General features: G+C 40.0%; 1 protein-coding gene across 2 annotated transcripts in view; it reads right to left on the reverse strand.

The window, feature by feature from the left end:
- Nucleotides 1-21,235, reverse strand: part of CCDC85A (coiled-coil domain containing 85A) — a 175,694-nt gene that overhangs the window by 122,978 nt on the left and 31,481 nt on the right. For both annotated transcript variants that reach the window (XM_040553369.1, XM_040553370.1), the window contains 2 exons: nt 17,465-17,552; nt 1,740-1,876 (listed from right to left, as the gene is read on the reverse strand). The gene's annotated coding sequence lies outside the window, so the exon portion shown is untranslated. The remainder of the gene's footprint in view (nt 1-1,739; nt 1,877-17,464; nt 17,553-21,235) is intronic.

Here is a 21,235-nt window from a genome sequence, read left to right on the forward strand (position 1 = left end):
TATATGATGGACCAGCTTTTCGCTTTTGCCTCAGAATAATGATGCTATGTTGAATATTAAGGTACAGTAAAAAAGGAAGAATGATATATGGTCTGCAGTCCTTCAATCTTCCAGCTACCTCCACCCTAATAAAGACCAATCCAGTGGGTCAACAAGCAATAGTTTAAAGAGAGTCAAATTATCAACAGGATAAAATGTACCATCACTGCTTCATGACAAGAAAAAGCAGGAAGGGCTTACTGAAGAGAACTACTGTATACCCCAGGAGTTTCTGCTGAGAATATAGTTTTGTAAATTGGATTACCAGGGATACAGCACTATAAGGTATTTAATGACTATGGTAACTTTTAGGATATCTAATACTGCTGTTGATTTAAAAACAAAACTATCAAGATAAAGATTTACTTATCTGTTTGTGTGATGCAGGATACCAATAAACACTTATCGAAACTATATTCTATGCTTTATTGCTGTATTATTAATAAATAGCTAGGAGATGACTTTAAAGTGACAGAAATTTGCTACAGAAATGTCATACTATTTTATAAAAAATATCTCCTCTGTAGTGTTTGCAAATTGCTAAAATAAACTGTAAACATTTCTGCAATGCCTTGGATATTCAGCCTGTATTTACGTTTCTGAGAATCAGATGTTCATTCAGTACTTTCAATATTATAGTTTGCCACGAAGTAATCTTGTTATAACTAATATTTCTGCCGGAATTACCATTAATGACTGAATCAATTCTCTTTTCTCTTTATAACATATATGTAACATTTAAACCTTGGTATTGGCAGTCTTTCTCTTAAGAAGCATAATATTCTCATATAAAGCTATAGAACAATAGGAGGCCACTAGTTAAATGCACTGGTTATGCAATGTTAGATTAATTAAAGCTTTAAGAATTGTAGCATATTTGAAAGCCCTGCATTTTATGTATGTCTGTGAATTTATCAGGTCAGAATAACGTAGAAATTATTTCACTTCTGACTTTCCACAACATATATATGATTCTATGCTAGCGAGATTAATCATTAGCTACCAAACTACATTTTCATGTTTTATGGTTGAAATAGCAATGAACAGATTTAATTTAAGTAAAAATAGGTTTTAGGTTTTAAAGAATGTGACTGCATGTGACCAGACTTTGGACTTGAATGAAAAATATTTCTGACTATTTTGCTTTGCTATTACCTACCTACCTTTTTTATATAAGTTATACTATGCTTAGCATAACATAACTTACACCTGTATGGTCATATCAAAATAACAGTGATGCAATAAAATAATATCCTACAAATAGACTTTGTATTTAATTTCCCATTCATTTGACAGTGGCAGACAATATATTTCAGAGAATGAAAGTATGAAACACATTACAAAGCAGAGTATATACAGCTCATTAGTAAGTCAGGCAGAAAATCCTTTTTGTGGCAAACAGGAACAACTAATGGTTCTAAGATCCTCGAGTCCTCTATCTTTATTAATCCCCAAATTGGAATGCAAACATTTCATGAATGCAAATATTTCTCAGGCCTTGGAATTATGTTAGGCTAAAATGGAAAAAAGCTTCAGCCTATGTACCAAAATTAAAGCAGGACAGAAGACAATCCACAAGTGAAGGTGAAGACACCTTAACAACAGCTTCTAGTACACACATAATATGATGTGCATAATTTAAAGGGATTTCTCAAACTTCTCAAAGTATTGAAAACAGAGCAGGTTATCAATATGCTTACCTTTGAGTAACACATGGTAATTCTTCTTCTGCTTTCTTTCTCTTACAATAAACACAGCAGCAGAAACTCCACGTACAATGCTGGACTTCCATGAATTTTGTTCTGAGCTTCAGCCAGAATACCATGGACCTGGAGCACTTGGAAATGAAGATGGATTAACATGAGAACCTGGACACTACCCCAAGGGAGAAAGCGCAACAGTCAACAAAACAGGTAATAGCTCCCCACAGCACCACGACCAGGTGAGTTATCTGAGCAAACAATGCTTTGGAGCCAGTGACGTGGAAATTATTCTTGAAAATTAATGAAAGCACATTGCCTTGATCCTGGACCTGCACTGGTTTCATAAGTTGAAATATAAGCTTGCACACTGAAAGAAATCTGACCAAAGTCATTTTAAGTGTTCACCCGGTTATAAATGAATATAGCAACACAGAGTTCATTTTAAAGCAACAGACAAGTTTCCATGTTATAAATAAAAGGCAGAGTGCACTGTCTCTACTGTACTTCTGCATCTAGACACACTGCACTCTGTGCTCAAAAATTTGCAATGGCAACAAACTTAAAAATGAGCAATATTGTTATAACTAGGAAAAGGTTGAGATAATTATTGTATTTGCAATACAGAAAATCATTTCGATGTTGCATGTGAAAGTCTTTTTCATGCAGAAGTAAGTTTGGTTCTTTCCAGCATACTGTGTTCTCTTTGCAAATTAACATTTGAAAACCTTCTTAAGTTGAAGAACTCTCGTGGTAAAAATCCACAGCTGTATTACTGGAAGCTGACACAAAAATACTGGAGAAAAAAAAATCTTATTCACCATTTTAAAAGAAGGAAAAGATTTTAATATGATGCTTACCGCAACTCATTTCCTTATCATGCTTTCAGCTTTCATTACAAGAAATATGCAGTCAGGGCACAGTCCTGTGCCCATTTAAACTAACAGCAAGATTATCCGTAACACTAATTAAAGTATTTTAGTTGACATCTTCTTAGCATTTAAAATATTTGTACTTGGGGAACAAGACCAAAAAAGAAAGTTGGTGTATAACTTTGTACAACATTCTTAAACATGTTTTGTAAGTAATGTGTTATTTTGAATTAATTTTCAATACCAGAAAGCATATGCATACAATTGTGTATTAACGTCTTAAAACAAACCTGCTAAAATTCTCTTAATTTCTCTTAAAAGCCATACAATAATTTAATTTTTTTTAGGTACACACAGATAGAAACACACATTTAAAACTTTTTTATTAAAAAATAAATTAAATTGAGTATTGTAAATTGTCACATAAATACGGAAACATCACGGAATTTACTTAATTGAAGTGCTTTATCATGCACTAAAACTGGAATATCGTAGATCATCAACATGTGGATTATGTCTTCAAAAATTTTTGTCTTTGTGTGCTCAAAGAACCATCAAAATTTGCTAGAAACTGCTAAGCTACTTCTGAAAAAGTGCAGCACTGCCAGCTCCAGCTCCAGCTGAAACTAGCCACAGCTGGGGTAACGAACAGCACAAGGTTCAGCCTAAAACACAACAAAGCAGACCAGTGAATTTATCAGAGATTTAATATTAGGTATTGTAAGGCATCAAATTTAATAAATAGCAAAAGGAGCGAAAAAAAAATATCAAAATAAAAGCATGATAGGAGATGATTTGAAAATATCAGAGACACAAAAGCAGGATACCCTCTGCAAATAACCTGATGTTCTCTCGGCAAGGGCTCAGCGTTGTGAACAAAAATACAAAAAGCTAAATGACTCTTGCTATTCGCCATATAACAAAACCAAAGTATTTGTGTATCAATACTCTCCCTGACCATTGGATAGCTAGTGGTTATCATTTGCAATTACAGTAATTGCATCTATTCTTTGCTATTACTTCCCATACTTAGAGTGTGCAACACAAACCTCATTCTTTTATCTCATACAAACCATCCCAGCTCTGCCAACAGCTCTTGAATTTTTAAAGAGGTACACTCTCCCTCCTGCTTCTGTTCCTCCTGAAATTTCCTGACCCCAGATCTCACGATAGAGCAACTTCCATGGATTAAACAGTTCTATAGGAGTCACCTAATAAAACACTATTAATTGTAATAGATTTTTGTTTCTTCTTCCAATGATATTTCCATGGCAACATTTTCACATCCTATTGTTGAGGGTGTTCTTCATTCCCCACACGGGTTAACCACAGGGCAGGAAGGGCAGGCTGTTGGTCAGCCTTTATTTTCTCTGGTCCTTCAGCAAAGGTTAGTTGAGGTCACCAGAAGCCAAAGGGTAATTACTTTTCCTCAACAGGGTTAAAGTCACACAGATTGCTATTGAGACAACTGTATGGACGACCTTCAGCTTTTTATGTTCAATCTTCTTTTCTTTTAGCAAAGCCAACGTTAATAAGGATAGGGAATAGGGAAAAGCCTCGCGAGCTGCACGTTGTGTGCATCTCCCGCAACACGCTTTGTGGGTGTGCTCCTGCCTGCTACTGCAATTGTCATCATGAAATCAATTAGGCGAGTCCCAATCACACAAGGTTGCACGGTGATTAAACACGAAAGCTATCAACAGCCAAAAAAGGACCTATTCTGTGATTTCTCTACTCAAATAACTTCTATAATTATTCCAACTCAAGAACTTTTTAGCAGGGCCAGCAACCCCTGTTTGTCTGCATTACCAGACTCAAATTCATCACCACCCTCACTCGCTTCACTCGCAATGAATCAGGATTGCAGTTTTAAATGGGGAAGATTTCAGAGCTCTGGGTGTCAACCTGGCTCCTCCACAGAGCTTCCCATGGAAGGACCACCACCTCGGGAGCGTGGAGGGACAGAAGTGGGAAAGGCTGCCCTGAACTGCAGGGGAAGCCAGGAAAACAATTAGGGTAACTGAGGATTCTGTGTGGATTCAGGGGAGGGAAAGCAGGCATGCTTTCCAGCTGTACCCTACACAGAGTTTAAATGTGCTCAAATTGTAAAGCAGCTTACCACAAAGATCTAGCCCATAAAAAAATCACAATGCCTAAAGCCCACTGTAGGGAAAATGCAACTAGCTTGTGATGAAGACCCCAGGAGCCGAGTAAGTGAAACCTCAGCCGTGCCCAGCTGTTACCAGCCAGTGCAGGTAGGAGGCAAATGAAAAGATAGCAGGTGTATCCTCCTTGGGCTCTGGCCTGGGTGACACTGGCTGCCTGGCCACCTATTCTTGTCCTTCTTGTGATACACTTATTTTTAAAATAACTATTAAAAGTCAAAAACACAAAACAAGAAAAAAAAAGAAAACAAAAAAGAAAAAAAAAAGGGGGGGGAGGTCTTCTTTCTGAGCCTTAGCTTTGGCCCCGTATCTTCTGGCTATCCTTTCCAAGCTCAGTGTTGATGAAATAAAATAAATAAACAACATAAGGATCAGGTTTTGATCATTACAATATCCATTACAAATCAGGGAAGAGCAACTCAGCTTCTTGACTGATGCATTACTTTGTAAACTCAGCAAAAGTTATAAATAATCGCAATGCTGATAAATGATAAATGTAAGATTTGGTAATCAATCAATTCAAATGGGGCTAAATGGAAAAATAATGCATCATTTATATTTGGCTATATTGTACAGTATGTAAATTATTGAGTACTTGCTATACCACTTTCACATCAAAGAGGTGGTAGACAAATAGAGAATCATAAAACAGAATTATCAGACTATAGCCTTGTAGCACTGTTTAACCATCTGTGCTACACACAGCACATTGGTGGCACGCCAAAGGTCCTCAGAAACTTTCTTCTCTCCAGTTTTAACAAGGGCAGATATTTCTTTGTTTTGAAGTTACACTTTCCCAGACACAGCAACCGCTAGCTTCAAAGGACAAATAGTAATTCCTAAACAGAAATCATGTTAAACAGGGTTACAGACAATACTCTTAAATTAAGCATAAATGCATTATAGGGACTATCCACCAAGAAAAAGCTTCAAACGCAGGAATTTAAGAGCTAAAATTTCAAAACTTAGACATATATGTTACATCGAACATTCATACATATAAGAAATCCAAATACCCTATGTAACGAAAAACTGTTTGGTAAAGGCACTCAAGCTTCCTTCCATTATGGAATGACTCAGTATAGCAGCCACATGGTGACGATTTGTTCTTAACTCTATTTGGATTCTTGCATTTCTCTACATTAATGAAGACGCTAAATTTTTGGAAAGGGAATTTCATTTCCCTTCTTCTGGTCATGATGCTGGGAAGCATGTCAGCCCAGGACAGCAAACAAGCACAGGCTGAGGTGGCCAGGTTTCACTGGAGCAGACCACCACTAGGAAAGGGCTTCCCCTTGCTCCAACACTTCCCAGCAGAGTCTGGGGAAGAGCAGTGGGTCTGTGCTCTGTGAGGAAATTAGGAATTTCCAGCTACTAATGATCCATACCTTCTGAATTTCCCACATTTTCACTCTCATTCAAGTAAAGACAACTGTTAAGAGCTGGTACAGAACAAGGCAGACACAAGAGTTATGGGCACTTCTCCACAAACTCCTGTAGTATTGGAAGTCCCTTCTCTCCCATCTGTTCTGAAAAATTTGGGGTTTCAGGAGAATACATAAACATCCAGGGATAGATTAAAACACCCAGGGCAGTCTCAAGCAATTTCAGACAGCTACCCTGGCTTAACCTGCTTCCTTGGGGCTCAGAATCAACGACAAGGGCTGCAAAGTGCTGACGCTGGCAGGCCAGAGAGCCCAGGAACATTTATTCACTCTTTTTTCATCATTAATTTAGGATATATTGTATCCAACTTTATTCAGACAACATTCACATGGCCAAATGCAGGCTTTCATAATAGGTATTGAATCATTAAAAACCACAGCAATACGATATACCAAGCCTTTTATAGATTTAAAAGTCAGGAATGGCGAAAAACACTACTAAAATATAAATTTCATCTGCCTTTTCCTCTGGTAAACCTGTGGTAGGGTACCACAATCATAAATGATTTGTAAATGGTTCTTTGGATACATTTTGCATCCACAAGCAATGGTCAATAGCAGCATGAGCTTGGAGAAGACTGACTGCATAGGCATTTTTTTGCTTGGGAATCTTCTCTTGGGTTTCTATTTTGTCTTAATGAGCAGAGACTGAAAAACAGCATTTCTGAAAACCACCCAGGCTTCCAAAACACGCACTCCTCTCCAAAGTACAGCCTTTGTTTATTGCTACACTTGTGCTCACTTAGCTCTGAAATTACATAGGTTTTAGGTGAAACAAAGGATTGGAAAAAATAAATGTTGAAGCTGTTTCCTGACATTTTACCCACTGCAACTGCTTTTCCTACAATACCTGTTCTCAGCCTCAGAGTGCAAATACTTCCCAGGATGGGACACCTTCAGCCTAAAGCTCTTCAAATCTTCAGAGGGCAGAGACCTCTCAAGCTAAAAGGGCTTTGCAAAAGTGTGACAAATATTTTCCACAACACTGACACAATTTCTTTTTTTTTCTGTAACATAGGGAGGAAAGAAAGATGTCCCAGTGGGACACTAAGGTGCGTGTTTGTGTGTGTGAGCTAGCTCCCACAGAGAACCCCCTTCCTACGCTGCAAGCGCAGATTGCTGAAGCCAACCCATGCTGGCCACTAGCTACACCTACAGCAGAGTGGGGATGACTGTAAATCTCCCTGTAATACTGTGAGCCACGAGTGTCACTGCCCATTAGCTTTCTGATCTTCAGGTGCTTCCCTGGCCGCTGTAATTTCCATGACTACTGTAAGCCCTCTCTTTCCCGTCAGTTCTCTCAGTAGTGTTTTCTATTCTCTGAAGGATCCTTCAGTTTGAATCCCTTTTGGCGACTAACTATACAAGGTACTTCTTTTGGTCGCATCTGTACTGAAAGGTAAAGAGCAAGCTCAGTAGCAAGACTTGGTATTTCAAGCTAGGCCAGGTTGCTGGTTGGATTTGAGTCTTGAAGGTCTTTTCCAACCTAAATGATTCCCTGACTGTAAGCCACATTCCTGGCCGCTCTCCCTCCACACCACAAGGTGTTAGTCCAGCATCAGCCCACTCCAGGCCATGCCTAGCATGATCAGGAAGAGCCAGCCACAGGACGCCCTCAGGCAGGCTGAGCTGCCTCTCCCCACTAATCCGACCTTGGGCAGACGCTCGGCCAGCAGGAGGAGACATGCCGATGGAGACTCCAGCTCTCCAGCACAGAGCGCAGGACTGGAGAGCCTCCAGATGCAGGGCTGAGACTTCACACTGTGGAGACGGGGTGATGCTGGTCCTAGAGTTTGCAGTGTACAGACAGAGCAGTGGTGTGGGAAGAGTGACTCAGAACTGTCTCTCAAGTTGACTAAGGATTTTAATTTCCCATCTTTCTCACAACCATTCTGTCTTAAAAAACGATACACCCCCTTTCTACAAGCAGCATCTCGGGGCTACCATGTGGCATGAATCTCTCCCAGTGAAAGTAAACCCAATTCAATTCCAGCACTTGTCTGTCACAAATTCTACATCAACTAATGCCATTAGGAACAGTGCCTTCATTGAATAGTGTACCCCACTTCGTTTGTTCAAGCTCCATCCCACAAGCAACAGGAGACCTATGTATCACAGACCGGGTAACTCTGTCTTACAGTAGGTAATAGAGAAAGACACCAATATCAGTCTCATAAGCTACCTGTTCTGCTTAACCCTGTATGCCATAAAGACTCCAGTGGACTGTGCTACTTGTGTGTTGATTTGGACATCACTAGGAAAAGCAGATAAGGAAAACCACAGACCCTGACCTGGCATTTACCTGCTCACCCATGACAAGTGCTTTCTTCCACACTGTGCCCCTCAGCATCTTGATTTTCTGCCAGCTTTTAAATCCCAGCTAATTAAAAGATTCACTACTCCTTATGATTTCTGACTTTCACAGTTTCTAATTAGTCTCTGCAGTGGTCTATTACCTAAATGAATTGTGATATTCCACTTGGTATGTTAAATGAAAATACTCAACATCACCATTTCTCCCTCAGATTATTTACCTCCTAGTGAAGTAATTTTGTTCTGAGGATAACACGTCTTAACTTTGCCATTAAACTGGAAGTCACTGAATGAAGAAAGGTGAAAGGAGACAAAACTGGGTTGAATATTAACCCCAGTTTTCCTCAGATTAGCAGTCTTAGTTGGTAAGATCTGTTCCTAATGTTATACTTAGTGATATCGCTGAAGGTCTCTGCACCAGATAGGCATGTACCAGCTGGCCTCGGCTCTCACTGCTGCGGCAGCGTCTATGGGGACAATGCTCCTCTCCCCTCCGCTGCAGCCCATTGCTCCCTAGTCTGCACTGCAGCAGCTACGGAGTGACTCAGGCAGAACACACCAAGAGGTAAGAGATGGACAAAGACTGTCTCTAAATTCAGAGGAAGCTACATCCAGAGGCAAATTAAACTAGGTAGTGTAAGCCACTAAGTGTGAGGGTGGGTTTCCAGTGCAGGAAGAGACAAATGAACATGTTATTTCTTCGGCGTAGCATAACTTTCAGAAAGTCATGGACCCACCAGGTCTGCAGTGGTTCAGCATTGCAATAGGTGTTCAGCATAAACCCCGGTATCTAGCAGTTATCTCTGGAGCTGGTCAGTGAGCAGTGTTGCAAAACTGACATCTTGTTATGATTAAGATCAGACGCCTTGTATGGGAGCTTGCATGGGAATGGCAACTGCTTCAAAACTTGAGCATGGTTTCACCTACCTATTTGAGTTCAGCCTGAAGACCCACGGTTGATGCACCACTGTTCCTTCTGGAAAAAGGAGCACTAATAGTTTGTACAGGCTGATTTTCTTTAGCAACAATAACTTGAGCAACTAGTCATAAATATTATTTACCTCCACTTTCATCCAGTGCAGCAGAAATGCTGTGCTTAATTTTATGTTTCCTGTTTTAAGATCCGCAAACAAAATTTTGATCTCTTTGTACATTTTGTTATACTGTAAAATACATTTGTAAAACTTCTGGAAATTATGATCTCGAGACACTCAAACATGAAGTTATTTGTTAGGGAGAGGAGTTAGTCTCTGGACTTTTTGTCCTGTTTTCTTTCTGGACATTCTCTAACATACTGCTGCTTTCCCACTGCATGATTTCAGATGCCTTACGACTGCAGAGCCTCTAAGCTAAGAACTGCACCCCTTGTATTTTTTCCAATATTGCCAATTGCAACAATACTACAGGTTGTCTACAAGCAAAATATTTGGGTTTTGCTGACAGTATTGTATTTGAGCTCTGAAACTGTGGGAACTTAAATTCAGTTTTGCAAGTGCGAGAATAGAGACTTACCAAGAAAAGAGACTTTCCCACATTTCTTTCTTCTAGGCTTTGGAAATTTGTTCCATCTGTTGTGTTGTGTTTTGGCTGAAGACCTTGTGTCTTCTGATTTGGGGTCTTCTTTTCAACACTTCTATTTTTGGTGTTCAAACCATCATTCAACCTCATGCAAGTTGCATCATCAGATGCAACCCAGGCACAGTCCAAATACTATTATGAGTAGTCATCAGCGCTCTTGCAGCTCCTGCACCTAATTTCAGGTCACAACAGCAGGAAGTCTTCACTGGCCACTGCCCAGAGCCTGCAGCACACCAGCAGAGCCACACCAGTGTGACTCAGCACAGCAGCCTGCCCCTGACAGTGGGACGCAGCAGCCGTCTACAGGAATGGATGATGACATGGCAAATGCATAGTGAGGTCTTCAGTATTTTGTGGTTCAAGGTCTTTCTGCGCCAGAATCTCTTTCTATAAGGCTATATAAATATATATATAAACTGTAGTCCTTATATATATATACATAAATCAGATCAAACAGTCCTTATGATCCCTTTTTGAACCCAGCACTTGGGGACCTTTCCCGTGAACACTTCCCTTTTATAGCAGTCATGAGATTAAGGATCCTGTTGCTGACTCTGCATTGTCTCACACCAGTGAACTGAGTAACAGCAATGAAGTCAAAGCCTGTCCTAATGCACCAGAGAAAAAAGAATGGCAGACATTTGGATGAGCAACAGTAGCACTAGACTCTTGGGCTAATTTTGTTTGTCTACCCAACATCACAGCAGCAGACTCTTAGGTATCCACTGCACAAAGCCTGTGATTAACCTGGACAGCTCAGCAAAGTGAAAATGGGTATTTATGCAGCATTTGAGTATCTGTGCTGCATACTGAGCCACTGCTGTGTCTGTCAATGCTCTCTTTTCCCAAGCCATTTTGTCTCTGTGTTAATTATGCCTTTCAGCACTTCCTAAAGATTTGTTGTATTTTTCTTGTCTTCTTGCTCCATCTTCTCCTGCCCCCTTTATCTCCCCTCCTACCACCAGTGCGTCACTACTCGCTGCTCTTCTCTCAGCCATTTCTGTAACACCTCACACCACCACACAGCTAAGCTGGGCCAGGCAGCTTGGCTCTGAGGACATACCTGTGTGGAAAACATGTCTTTCAAAATGTAAAACTTTTCGTAACTAGAAAGTCGTCAGTCCATACTGACGATCCAAAAGGCAGTAAAGTAAGTAGTATGTTACATATTCTTCTTGCTGCTAGTGTCATAAGAATATTTTGCTAAAATCAGTGAATTTAGACAAGACCTAATGACTAGCTAAATTCCTAACAGAGCATCTGAAGCATCCCCCTGAATTTGAGCATTTTAAGGCTGTTCACACTCCCAACATTCACAGTACTAAATCAATCTCATCTCTGTGTGCAATATTTTATGCCTGTAGGCACCTGTATTTCTGAACACAAATACATTTCTGCATGCAAATGAAGCAGGTTTATCTGAACAGCTTGCTATTCCATGCCTATCCAAAAAGTTCTTTTTAGGTGCAATTATGCATTCAGAAGCTTGCTTAAGCAGCACAAAAATTTTAACAGCCTTTTGTGAAAATCTATTGTAGTATGCATTTGTAATGGAGCACATTTGTCCCCACATCCACTACCCATCATTTGTCAAATACTTGTTTTAGGAAAGCCAACTAGCAAGATGCAAAATCACTACTTTTTCACAACCAAAATGAATTTCTCAAAAGGATAAAGACTTCTAAACTTTTTGTCTTTCACTATTTACTCACTAGTAACTATGCATTACCTTCCTGTGGTTGCTGTCCTTGCCCACAAAAATGGGGGATTCAAAGAATTAGTTAGAATCTTCATCCTGTAGATCGTAAACTGTTCATATCCCCCCAGAACAAGTAATGTGTAGAAACACTACTTACTTAGCTGAAAGCAATCCTCCCTCTTTCAGCGTCCTCTTTAGTTGGACTTCTAACAGCATTCAGCATTTTACAGGATTTTCAAAACAGTATTTTCTAAGCAAAGGACTAAATGATTATGTGTAATGATTAACAACTACTGCAACAAAAACTTCTGTTCCATTCGTTTGGCTGTCAGCTAGTACTCTGGCAGAAGGCAAGGGGTTAATGTCAAAATACATCTTCTGATACCCAGATTGCCTTTCCTTGTCCATTGTTTCCAACTTCTTTAGAATGGTCAGAACTTTTCTGCCTGAATAAACTCTCAACAGAAAACAGAGCTGGATGAAATGGAAAAACGAATAAAATAAAAATAAACTGTGCTGGCAATATAGAAAGGAGACCTGGTTAGAAAATTACAAATTTCTAGAGCTAGCATTTATTGTGGAAGTAATGTAATTAAAAAATGAAAAATTTTCCCTCTCTCAGCAAAAATTATTTAAAGATACCAGCAATGCCACACAATGCCACAAATATGGCAAATTTAGCTTTGGATGACTCGATGCTCAGAATGGAAAAGAAATTAGCTCAACTCTTTGGAAATCTTTTATAAAAAAGCTTTTTAAAATATAAAATCACTATGTTTTCCTAACACTATTCATGTCTCAGCTTTCCCACAGACCGAAATTTGATTCTAGAAGTAGTATTTCTCACTAACACATAAGAGCTTCTAATCTTGACCTTCCATTTTGATCACCCTTAGTATTCTCATATTACTATTGGTAGCAAAAATATATTCTCATAAAAAACAAGAGTAGTGCATTTCAGTTATGGTTTTCTATTGATTCAGTTACACTTGAATTGATCTCAAATTGTTTCAAGCAACTGTTCTGCACCCAAAACACCACATGAACCACAGAAACCAGATCAATAGATTTCAAGTGAAATAATTGTTTTCCTTTGTAAGACCCCATTACTTCTTGAATGAAGAACTGTTTGATTGACCTCCAGGAAAGCAGCAGATGTGAAAAAGCCAAGCACCTCAGGCCTTATCATTTAAAGGGAGGCCTTGAAAATTACAGGAAAGTACACGAACATGTGCTCGGTTAGCTGTGGGAAATACACAGCTGGAGAAGCCACAAAACTGCTTTTTACTCTGATAACATGAGAGCAGTAGTACATGCATGGCAGACATAGACTTTTAGAGTTAGTCACTCACAAACACACAAAAATATTTTACTAGGTAAAAAAATAGTTCAAGGATTCTTGAGTGACTGGTTTTATTTTCACAGTCTGGGTAGTAGTGAGTTTATTGTCTGGTGTTGAGAAATTTCACATAGCTTGCCGCTGGACTCACTTTCTTCACAGTGTGTGACTACACAATTTTAATGCTTTCTGAGTGCAGCCATTTCCAGACTGCCATATTCAGACACATGGTAGGAGGCATAAACCAGTGCAGCAGCCGAGGACATCAGGGTGACCCCATTAATTCTACTGGCAGGATGCAGATTTATACCATTTTTTATTTTATTTTAGCTATTTATTGGGGTGCCCAAAGTGAGATAATAAGCAGTGCTGCCAAAGAGAGTAAGACGGGCTCTTCTAGGGGCTGGGTACAGCCCGATGCAGGGGCTGTGCTGACCTGCACGCAGCACAGATAGCCCTAGGGGATGACATGCTAACAATAACCGCAGGCTGAAAATCTGCAGCACTGCATGGGGAGCCCTCCAGCTGCAGCCCTGCCACTGCTCCTTCTACCACAATGCGTTTGCGCCCTGGGACAAAGCCTCACCTACCTGCAACAGGCCCCTGTGCACAGAAGAGAGGCCAGGGAGCATCATCTCTGTCCACAGCCATGGGCAGGAGCATGGTGACTGCAGGAACCTGAGCAGCAGTGTTACTGAAAGGGGTTGGAGGATGGAGCAGCGGGACAGGGGGTAGGACACCCTGTGAGGATGTTTGCAGGAAGGTGATGCCAGAAGAAGGAACAAACCTGACAGGGTGGACCTGTCCATCTCAGCCCCAAATACTGAGCTCTCGCCATTATACAAAGGCTAAAATGGCACATGGCAACAGCAAAATTACTGCTTAGGCAATGCAAACATGGGTGTTCCCCCAGTAGGCATCAATACCAAACTAAGGTAAACATGTGCACCTACTTATAAATTGCAGTTTTCCTCAAAAATTCTATTTTTAGATAATTTCTTCCCTCAGCTGATGCTTCCCCCCACAAAAAAAAGTAGGAAAGTAGAATACAGTAGTGATATTTTGTGGCGTTTCTCTCCCAAGTCCAGGTCCTCTAGGTATTGGAAATCTTTATTTCTTCTAATTATATTGCAAATAAATGAAATTCTCACATTATACCTTAGAATGTTTTTCCAAGGAAGTCTTGGTTAGCTCCTAGCACACATTAGACTTGATCTGGGCTTTAGTCTTTTATGAGCGCAATTAACTGCAAACACCTTGTCATAAACATTTTAAAAGGTCAAAGAGATTGCAACAATTTTGCTAAAGAGATAAATGGTCAAATAAAACATTGAATTGTTAATTCCCAGGTGACAAAAAGCTGCATGAGTCAGATCAATAAGAAGACACACAGAACGAATTCTGGGATAAAGGGCGGGTCAACCTTGAAGTGTTAATAACTTGCTCCTATTATTTTGCTCTGGCACATCATGTGTTCTAGCAGGTAACAGAGCTGCTAATAGCAAATTAGTATCCAGAGAATCACAGAAGTATAACTGGGCATCAGAGATTCTTGAAACAATAACAACAAAAAAATATTTGAAAGGATTTAGCTCTATTAATACCAAGAAAAACAGTGAGTTTATAGAAGACAGGTAAGAGCACCTTCCTACTATTTCTAATCTAATGTGTTAGTCAACTGCTGAATAGGGCATACGCTTTGTCTTTCTCTCTCTCTCCACATTTTCTCCTATCAACCTTGTTCTTAATGACTGGGCTTTTATTAAACAGTGCCTGCTGAAAGCATACTGCTTTATTTAAGTTAAGAGAATTGTAAGAAATCAGTACATTACACAAAAACTGGGTATGCTGATGCAGATGTTCAGGTGATCTGTACTGTCACAGCTGTTGTTACAGAACTAGGACAATTTATATTAGCCAGTCTGCCCCATAGAATGCATTAGTGTTTGTGGAAGGTCAGGTACAGAAATTAGCATCCTTGCCAGATATGTGCTCATCTGAGAGGAGACAGATTCTCTTTGATCTTTCTGAAGTAGATGTGCTGTCATACCCTTATGCTTGGCGTTTCTGTCTGCTGAAAACAGCAGTTTATAACAATAGCTACTTTATAAGCTAGTCCTTATGTTACTGGGAAAATCATCCCTTTCTGTCAAATACTGACCATTCAACTCAAAATGCAAATTTGGAATTGAAAACATACAATTGGCATTTGGACTGACATTTGGACAAATTGGACATTTGGACAATTTGGAAACTTAGGTAACAATATCAGGTCAAAATACTGGGTATGAAAGGGGGCTTTACAGAATCAGTTAGAAGATATGGTCTGTTTTCTCTAATTCACCCCATTCAACACGACATTAGTTGGACTACAGGGAAAGTCATACAAAACAGATTTATGAAACCTCCACTCATCTCATTTTGTGACTACCTTTAGATGACATGACTGATATTTTTTTCAAATTGTTGAATTTTTCTTTCCATCCTATTCATAAAATTCCGGGAGTGGATAAATGCCAAATATGTCACTTGGAACTGTTTGTTGAATGACTGTGGTCCAGAAACTGGCTCTTATTTACCAGTGAGGTAGAATGGGCTCCTATTTTCAGTTTATTCTTGGAAAAATATTGAGGAGAGTTTGAGGCTGTTGGAAGGAGACCACCTAAAGAACTCTCTTCTCAAAAACAATTCTATTTTTTAGACCCTTCCAGAGAGATTACAAAATTAAAAGTCACATGCAAAGAAAATTATCTCACCATTATTTAACTACGGATATCTTGGCGTAAAAGACAGACTTTTTCCAAAGAGGACTATGCAACTCATGGAACAAAAAATGAAGAAACGTAAAAGTGTATGAGGAATCAGTAGCTCCTGATGCACTGTGAAAAATATATGCCAGCATCTGTGGGAAGGCAGAGGTCTGAGGAATTCAAACTAAACCAAAGCATTATTTAGTGCTATAAAATATAGACAGCGATGTCTATATTGATCCCACTGGACACTTGGGGCCAAATGAACATTTGAAAGGTCAGTAATTATACTTGTGCCAAATTGGAATGCTAGTCATTTGCATAAGACTGCAAGCCAAATATCAGAGTAAATTCATATGTAAATTTAATTACGCCATACCTCTAACAGCAATCTTATGTCATCTGGCATGAATAATGTAGAGAAAGCACATAATCCCATAAAGCATGCTGAACTATATACATGCTGTGATACATATAACACAGAAAGACTACATGGCAAATACCTATTTTGTGAGCTTTGTGAATGCCATGAAAACAGCATTCCTCTGACAGCAAATTTTAAGGTTCTGTTGGCTACTCACTAAATGATTTCACAAATGAAGATAAACTCTTCTTTTCTAGTGCACTTCAGAAATATTTGTTACGATTTACATAGACTGCAATCTAAAAGGGTTTATTTTTAATTTGTTTTAATATTAAAAAAAAAAGACTCAATCTGTTTCCAAGTAAACTTTGAGCTGTGGTTTTAGCTCTAACAAGAGAAAGACATGATAGTGTACTTTCCCCAAAAATATATATTTTCACTTTGTGTCTTCTAAAAGCATGACTTGATATATATAGCACGAGGCCTCAAGGCTCAATCAATGGTAGTTATGCCACTAAAAATAATGGCTATGGGACATGACTTAGGTGAGTTTTTCTTTTCCTAGAGTATTTAAAATTTAAAGAGAAGCCTAAGAGACTTCCACAACACAAAACTAATAGTACTAAATAATAATTACTAAATGGGTCTGTCTAACATGTGGAAGGAGACAGCAGAATAATTCAAACTGATGTTAAAGCAGTATCACATGAAGTCAGCTGACATCCTCAGAAGACACATGAAGAACACAAAGGGACATGAACTGACATCCTACCCTTTAGCAGCTCCTCAGGGATTATAAGCATTTCTGCAAAAATCCTGGTGCATTCCAGCCCCGTTCTTCTACAACTCATGTACCTGGAAGCTGCCCTGATCCACTTTTTTTCCACAGACATCACCTCCTACACCACCCTTCTTTCTGAAGGTGGAAAAAAAGATTGATGCAAAACTATACATTGGCACCTTTGGGAGTCTGTGCGACAAACTGCACTGTCCTTCATGGACACAATGCAGACAGTGTCTACTGTGTGGACCTTCCTTAGCCCATGACCCCTGAGAAATGATGGGATTCTGCACTGACAGCCTAAGGGCTAACAGGGCATGAGAGCTCCCCACTAACACTCCCCTCCACAGCAAGATTACAGGCATGCTTCGCTGCCTTCTGCACCCCAGGGTAGAGGAGAATGTAAAAAACAAAATTACCTTTGCTCTTTTGTTGCTGTGATTGTGAAAACACCCATGTGGTGATCCATGGGTTTCTGGCTAGCATGAAGATCATACATTGTCAGGCCTAGAAAGAAAGAAAGAAAGATTTTTTTTTAGGTTACCTCAAATGGCAAGGCAATTTAAGAACCATCCACTGTCGAAGAAAGAGTCCATTAGTGTGAGGGTCTATAAGGCTATTCCCGTACCCTAGATACAATTCAGCTCTGGTTAGCTATTATTAATGGCTCAATTTCATATAACTCACTTCTAATTGTGATCATTTGATTACATTTTATGACATCAACAGCATATAGATGGGGTGCTTCAACATAATCATCCTAATATCTCTAAGTAGTACCACTTTAATGCTGCTGTTTGCTTTATTTTGCTACAATCACATAATCTTCAAATAGTCTAGATTTTCATTAGAAAGCATATGCTCAAGCCTTATGTTTGTAGGCTGACTCACTCTATTAAACCAAAACCAAATTCAAGCCAGTAAGTTTGTGAGATGTCAGAGCAGTAGCAGTATAGAAAGTTTTCTCACATAACAAAAGATAGAACAAGCTCTTCTTAAAATCACATCTTCTCATCAATTTTTAATTAGTTCAGACATAATGTCAGATGCAATATGATTTGTATCACCTGAGATACAACACAAAATAAAGATATTCTCTGTTTTGCATGACATCCTTTTTACCAACACAAGCCACAGTTTTACATAACAATTTTAAACCAAAGTTTCCTTGGGCTACCAAGATAGGAAAACAAACAGCACATCATACATGCCTTCTAGTAATCCTGATGGAACTTGAACGTTAGTTTATTAAAGCAAATGCCACCTACTACAAATATCCACAAAATATTAGATAGCCCTGACTGACTGCTTTAAATGCCTCAGAATACTAACACAAATGTTTACAAGTTGAATAATGTGATACTCACATAGCGTAGTAGCTTAACTAGAAAAGCTCCTTTCTCACAAATGCAGCCTGGTACGCTGAAGTGCAACTAATTCTCATGTGGTTTTATTAATTACATCAAACGAATGTGATTTGACCCCATAACTGTGGTCATTTTGAGATGAGAGTGCGAACTGCTGTGAAAGCGCACGTCTTATGCACTCCCAGCCTTTCTTGTTCCATTACCAAGCTCCCGGATCTCCCCCGGGACCCCACTGGCAGCAGCTACAAACAGCATAAACCAGCAGGAGCATGCAAGGAACAGGTGCTCCAGCTTATTGCAGCTGCGGTGCGTGCGGCGGGGGGAAAAGCAATCGCTTTTGCTCCCCATCTCTGAAATAGCTACCTACCTGGAGATGTTTCTTTCCCCTCACACAATACATCCCTAAGGGTGGATCTTGTAAGGTGTTATACTCTTACACAGTTAAACAACCTGTAAGGCTCTTTCTGGAAGAGATATGGCCTAAAGCACTCCTGTGATCAGGCATTAAATCCAGCCTATAGTACATTTAATGGAAGATGTTCATGGCAAAACGAAATATATAAATGTAAATGTTGCTCGGCAAGCGACTGAGGAGAAAAAGTAGCCATATAATCATGCTATAATCCCAGTATTGCTGTGCTAACACAGCAGCGTAACACAATGGGAAAACACATGCTTTACACTGTATCACTTGTGAAAAATCCCCCTAACAGTGATATAACAACAGCACATATAGCTGAACACATCAGCTTTGGCCGGACATTTTGGTAACATGTTGTTCTCTGTCTGTACCCTGTTCTCTCTCATTCCTTTCCTCTCCCGCTTTCTGTGTGCCCTGTGAGCTTAGAGTGAAGCCCCACAGGAGAGGGCTCTCTTCTGTTCAGTGCCACCTGCGCCAAGGACAGAGGCATTCAGCCCTGGTTTACCCTCGGTACCACCACAACCAATACATGCAAGGTAGATCATAACTGTGGGAGGGAACCTGTAAAATATGTACCTGGCATACAACCGAGACAGCCTCCTAGGCAAGTCATGACATCCCCACGTGCTGGTCAAATCACAGGGAATGGCTGGCACCCAAAGACGACAGCACCCACGCACGTGCCCTTACAGTCGCTCCTTTAGGCAAGCTCCTGACCCGCACCGCAGCGCTGTTTTGTAGGCTACCCGCTGCGGCCCGAACGCTGTCTTTTCAGGGCTTTTATCACAAGACGAGACAAACTGAACTCCTGAGTGCTGAACCTTTCTGATCCACCAGCCAGCACGCTTGCCAATGTAATAAGCAAAATTGCATGAATAGAAAACTGCAATGAGGCCAGAATCAAACGCACATTAAAATCACACTGCTGACCTTTTAAAACGACAATACAGAATTGTTGTGACTAAAGAAACAGTAAGGGGACAATAAAATTCTATTAGAGCTTTTTCAGTCTGTGCTAAGGTGAGCTGCATATCTCTTCTGCTAAATAAACACAGACTGAAACAACGCGATGCTAGTCAGTAGAGGTAGAACAACATAATGTTGTAAGAGGAAATCTAGGCACATTGTCTAAGACATTTAAGAGTTTCTGTCCCATATAGAGTGGCCTTAGTCCCACGGCTGCTCTATAAGACACGGGCCAGCAGGCAGCCAGCCCAAACACTGATGGCATGAAACAGCCTTGCACTCCTTTCTCCCAGGTATAAGCAGCCACTGTGGTTCTTGGGAATTGACTCTAAAATAGCGATTTGTGCAGCTACGAGGTGTAAATACCTGGCCACACCATGCAGACGTGGCAATCATGCTTGCAGAAGCAGCTTCTTACCTGGCCCTCAGCGCTGCCAAGCCAGGACATTTCTTTTGCTACATTCCTATTTCCACGTGTGCATATGTGACTGTAATACCCTGCAAAACCCCTGTTTCGATGAATCGTTAGCAATATGTCAAAGAAATGTTCATTTGTGTCTTCAAACTTTGACCAAATTCAGAACAGGTGGCAATTTAGGGCTGAATATAAACTAATGAGACATAAAAATGTCCCTTAGGTAATTCTTTTACAATGCAGCAGGGGGCCATTTCTTCTCAGCCAGCTCCTCTTATTAAATGTCCATCAGCGGGAAATTTGGAATATCCTTTAAGAGTGTTTCTTCAGGGAAACAGCTGAAACCCCTGAACTGTGCATCACTTCAGGACTTGTGCTAACACCACCATTCATGTAACTTCATTCTTCAGCATCATCTTTTCAGCTTTGGGTTTCAGATTCTTTCCCACTTCTTGAGGCATGTTATATACCTGTTTTTAAAATCTTAGAGAGCACAGAATAATTTGTTCTCCTGCCCAGCATCTACAGAGTTATTTGGGAACAGCAGGATTTCTTTAATGCTCCTTATTGAATTTCTCTACTTTCTCATTTAAGTGTAGAAAAGCAACTTCTATTCCGCACCGCTCTCAGCAGATTGTAGTAAAAGAGGAGAGCAGAAAAAAAAACACCAAAGCTCTGACAGATGGTACCCAGCGTTTGACTCATGCTGGGCTCAGCAGGACCTATAGTTTAGAAGGTTAGGACTGTCAAAAAGACTCTGCTTATCAAGTGAATAACAAAGTGTGGACTGCCAGGCTGTTTCCTATAGAAAACTTGTGTTTTGCATGTAATTCTCTGCTATCTTTCTGATGCTTCCGAAACTCTTGAGGAGCAGATGCATGCTTTTCTATTTAAGAAGCAACTGGGAAGCTGCCATCCTAGGAGCAGCCGGCAGCACGGCAGGCCTGACTCGTGCTAGGGTCAGCGCTGCGCTTTGGGGACCTCAGAGGGGACCAGAGAGCAAAGGGAAAACTCTCCTTCT

The sequence above is a fragment of the Cygnus olor genome, chromosome 3 (genome assembly GCF_009769625.2).
Source record: "Cygnus olor isolate bCygOlo1 chromosome 3, bCygOlo1.pri.v2, whole genome shotgun sequence".
NCBI lineage: Eukaryota > Metazoa > Chordata > Aves > Anseriformes > Anatidae > Cygnus > Cygnus olor.